Source organism: Meleagris gallopavo, unplaced genomic scaffold (genome assembly GCF_000146605.3).
Source record: "Meleagris gallopavo isolate NT-WF06-2002-E0010 breed Aviagen turkey brand Nicholas breeding stock unplaced genomic scaffold, Turkey_5.1 ChrUn_random_7180001863201, whole genome shotgun sequence".
In the NCBI taxonomy this organism is placed as follows: domain Eukaryota; kingdom Metazoa; phylum Chordata; class Aves; order Galliformes; family Phasianidae; genus Meleagris; species Meleagris gallopavo.
The window spans coordinates 6810-11600 of record NW_011128689.1 but is presented as its reverse complement, the minus strand read 5'-3'; the positions used below and the strand labels follow the sequence as shown (position 1 = coordinate 11600).

Here is a 4791-nt window from a genome sequence, read left to right as displayed (position 1 = left end):
AGGAAAAAAAAAAAAAAAAAGCCATATCTATTGATAGAAAAGTTCAGCTGCAAATCAAACTACAAGACCACTGGCATGCACATCTTACATCACTTAATTCGCATTAAAATAATACATGTAGTCATTTGATGTCACCCTACCTTTCCGCTTGTCACATGATCTTACCAAAATGCCTTATTTATTGATGAATTTTAATACAAGGTGCAAAGTACTTATCATTGATATTCCAGTAAGCTGAATGTTTAAGTATATAAAGAGGAAAGAATCTGTGGTTCAAATAAAAGGCACCCGGATGTGTTTTGCTACTGCTTAAACAGGCACAAGGTAAGTGGATGCAAGTTCTCTGAGGAAAAACATATCTCAACTGAATTAGAAATGGATTTAGAAAGAGCGCTTCTTACATATCACGTACAAGATGAAATAAAATGCATTTTATGTGATTTTCAGCATTCAACAACTATCTCAAGAGGTACTAACTGCTAAGTGGCTAAAATACAACGATGCGGCAACAGATCCACCGGCAAAGCTCAACATCCAGTAAGTCCTCCCTCGCAATGCATCTTTGCCAGCAACCCTTCCTTTCACAAGCCGAGGATTCCGCTGGCCACGAGGGCCCCACGGGCTGAGGGCAGCGCACTTTCTGTCCGCGCCTCCTCCCCGGGAAGGAAGGTCGCGCGCCGCGCACATCTCCCCAGGACACGCCCCGCTCAGCGACGGGCGATGGACGATGGCTGGGGCGCTGCTTCGCGGCGGGTTACGCCGCTTCCCCCGGCACAGGAACAATGCCTTCATTTCGTTATCATTAAACTCAGTAGTTAGATTTTGGTGCTAGAATATTTGAAAACAATACAAGAGCAAAAAAAAACAAAAAAACAAAACAAAACAAAAAAAAGACAACATCAATTCCATCATTTTTTCACAGATGTTCATAAGAACTTAGCCATAAAGTTTCCTGGGTTTGGATACGTTTTCCTTGGTTTTCATTGTCTTTTTTTTTCCCCACCCTTCCTCTTCTTTTTCCCGTCAAGAGAGAACTGACCGCCAAGGAGTGCCACAGGTCTGCGTCAATCCCTTCGGAGAAATACTTTCCGCGGTCTCTGCTGCCACCGTGTGGCCATTTCGCGGAACCGCGGCCGTCTCTGATGCCGCAGGCTGCGCAACCATGCGGAAGTGGCTTAAGTACGTTCTCGTCGCTCTACGCAGCTAATCCGCCAATCGTTACTAGGCTTAGTCCTCTAAGCACGAGTGCGCATGCGCCCTGAAACATACAGCGAGCACCCGTATGTGCAAGCCACTGAGGTGAGGGCGAACACTGAGTTACTGGACCGCCGACGCTGTGATATTCTCCCTGCTTCCAAGTCAGAATGTCCATTGTCTCTTTCCTCGAGGAGTTTTGCGGTCGAGCCCATCCCGGGAACGAAACGGTTTTGCTCCCAGCGACCCCTGCGCCCGTCGTGGAACTACAGTGGCTCACCGTTGCGCATCACCATGAGATGCCCGCCACGATCAGGGAACACAGCACACGTAGTGAAGTGCCGGGAGTAGCGCATGCGTAGTCCTAAGACAAGAGAAGACCATGGCTAGTACTATAACAGAAGGGCGCATGCGTACTGCTGCTCCAGTGCATGCGTAGTAAACTACTGGCAATAGCACATGCGTCCTGCAGTGACAAGACAAATCACATGCGCATGTGTAGGCGTGCATCGAAACTGGCACGTGCGTACTAATGAACCCAGACTAGGGCATGCATAGCGCTGCGCCGGGCTCGCACTTGCGTAGTGACAAATAAGCGCATACATACAAGTATGCTGTCAGATGCGCATGCGTAATAAAAGTGAGGCGGTAACGGCGCATGCGTAGTAACATGACAGAATAAGCGCATGCGTCCTGCGATGCCTAGACAAGCGTATGCGTAATCGTGTATCCATAAGTGCGCATGCGTAGTGGAATGTCCGGACTAGCGCATGTGCAGTACGGTGCCAAAAACAGCACATGCGTAGTGACGTATACCGTCTAGCGCATGCGTAGTGTTATGGCTTGCCGGGAGTGGTGCATGCGTAGTGCTGTGCTGGAACTGCCGCATGCGTAGTGCAGTGGCTGAAATGGCACATGCGTAGTGCGGTGCTATAATTGCTCATGCGTAGTGGCGTACTTGAAATGGCTCATGCGTAGTTATGTGTCTCAATTGGCACATGCGTAGTGGTGTACCTCAATTGGCGCGTGCGTAGTGGTGTGTCGAAATTGGCGCATGCGTAATGCAGTGTCTAAAATAGCATATACTTGGCGCTGTGCCATAAGTGGCGCATGCGTAGTGAGGTGCCTGAATTGGCGCATGTGTACTAGCGTGCTTGCAATGCCGCATGCGCCTTGCACTGGCTGAAATGACGCATGCGTATTGCAGTGCGGGAACTGGCACATGCGCAGAGCTGTGTCAGAATTGACGCATGCGTAGTGATGATGTGTCGGATCTCGCGCATGCGTAGTTGTGTGCCTCAATTGGCGCATGCGTAGTGTAGTATCCAAAATGGTGCACGCGTAGAGCAATGCGATATGTGACGCGTACGTAGTGCAGTGCAGGAACTGGCACAAGTAGCGATGTGCCTCAGTTGGAGCATGCGTAGTGCCGTGTCGAAACTGGTGCATCCATAGTGCTGGTCGGTAACCGACGCATGCGTAATGCAGTGCCGAAACTGGCGCATGCGTATTAAAAAGCATCTGGGCTTTTTGCTGTCATAGTTGAGGGGTCTGCTTACGTGGTTTGCAGTATGGGTTCCTGGTTACAGCCCCACATCTGGATGGGATGTGAGTCAAACTTCGCATCCAGAACCCAAAACGTACCCCGTGCTGCAAACCCCATCTCTTCTTTTTTCTTTTTCTAATAATTTTTCTTTTTATTAATTCTAATTATTTCATTTCCTTTTTTATTTTCCTTCTTATTATTCTTTTCTTATTTCTTTTTCTTACATCTTTCTTTTCCCTTTTTTCTATTTTTATTTCTTCTTTTTTCATTTTCGTTTTCCTTTTTTTTTTTTTCCTCCTCATTTTCGTCTTCTGTGAACCAGAAGTATTCAGGCAATGAGAAACCAGGGAAGGAGAAGGTAAGAGTTGAGTAATAGGTCATGAACAATGTCCCACTGATTCAGATTTCAGCATTCATGAAGAAAATACTACCAGTCTACAAGAGACTTATCCAGTTGGGTTGCATTACCAAATTCCAAACCTGAATAAACCAAAGGATGCACAATTTTGTGGGTTTTCACTTGGATTCCTTGTTTTGTCCATGAGGATTCATGGTATTTTTGTATAGGTTTGTGGGTCTTCGCTGGGCTTTGCAGAAGTCTGCCCTGGTTCACTGAAGACTTTGCAGGATCACTGGTCTTCACTGAGGTTCCATGAAATTCACATGGTTTTGTAAAATTTTACATGGCTTTGCTTCTGTTCACACTAGTTCACATATCTTCGCTTCGGTTCAGTCAAGTCTGCAGAATTTTGTTGGCATTTGCTGCCTTAAAATTTTTACTTCTTTACTTAGTCCCTGACAGTTTGCAGGTGGAAACTCAAATTCTGAGTCATCTAGTGTTGCTGCCACTTCCCCCACCTTTCCAAGTTATGTGCCTGCAGTTAAAATACCATCTACACATGGATACACATCCTAAGGCAGTGAAACCTTCTGTCAAAGTTCACTGAGGTGGCTTGAGCAATAGTGGGAGAATGTTTACACCCCTGTGGGAGTCTGCTGAAGGTATATCATATCTCCTCCTGTGTGAAAGCAGACTTTTCTTTATCCTCTTCCTGCAAGGAAACTGTAAAGAACATATTTTTTACATTGAAAACTACCATCCAGATAAGCTCCAAAGCCCATTTCACCTCATACTCCAGCCCCAAACCATGAGCATTTCACACCAAACTCCAGGTTCATGTCCTTGCTAATTCACCCCAAATTGAGCTTCCAAAAACCTCATTATTTCATCCCAAATATCAGCCCCAAATCCTTAACATTTTCCCCCAAACTCCAGTCCTAAACCCTCCCTATTTCACCCCAAACATCAGCCCCAACGCTCCCTCATGTCACCCCCCAGTGATGCTCCAGCATCACTCCCCCAGCGTTACTCCTTAATATCAACTAATTAATTAGTGTACAATTAACAAATATACAGACATTAAGGTATAATAGAGAACTTAGCTATGATATTATTACACCAAGGCAGGAAACAGAAACAATAGATACACTCACCTAGATACACTCACCCATAACCTGGGCTCACATGGGAAACTCTGGTAGAGTGGATCTCAAGAAAAGATCCTTCCCTACCGGCAGTCAGCTCTTAAATGGGTCTAGGAGGGGTGGAGCCAGGCTCCGCCCCTTCTGGCAGCACAGGTGAATTGCCTTCACCTGTGCTCCCGTGGCTGACTCATTACTCGCCTCAGGTGATAATCAGATGTTCAGGCCATGACTCAGCAGTTCCCATACAGTCACCAATTGGCATCAAGGACATACTGGGATTAAAATATGTGGGCTATTGCAGGTCATCTAGCTATAAACCTCCCTTGGCAGACATTCATGTTATTCATTTTCTTTGTTCTATAGCTGTACCGGCACTTTAAGAGCCAGCCTGAAGCTGTGATGGAGCACCTGGGGAGGGGTGCAGCCCTGTGAGCACAGCTGGGGGCAGTTTGGCTGTGGGGTGGGGCTGAGCCAGGCTCCACCCTTCCCTGATCCCATTTAAGGGCTGGGAAGGCTAGGGGCAACATCTGAACCTGGGGAGTGCTTCCCTTTGGAGTGTGCCTTAT

General features: G+C 46.8%; 1 long non-coding RNA gene across 1 annotated transcript in view; it reads left to right on the top strand.

Annotated features, from left to right (window-relative positions):
- LOC116217651 overlaps positions 1-629 on the top strand; it is a 2913-nt gene extending 2284 nt beyond the window's left edge. The window contains exon 3 of the long non-coding RNA XR_004162350.1: positions 448-629. This is a non-coding gene — a long non-coding RNA (uncharacterized LOC116217651). The remainder of the gene's footprint in view (positions 1-447) is intronic.
- Positions 630-4791: the final 4162 nt, after the last annotated feature.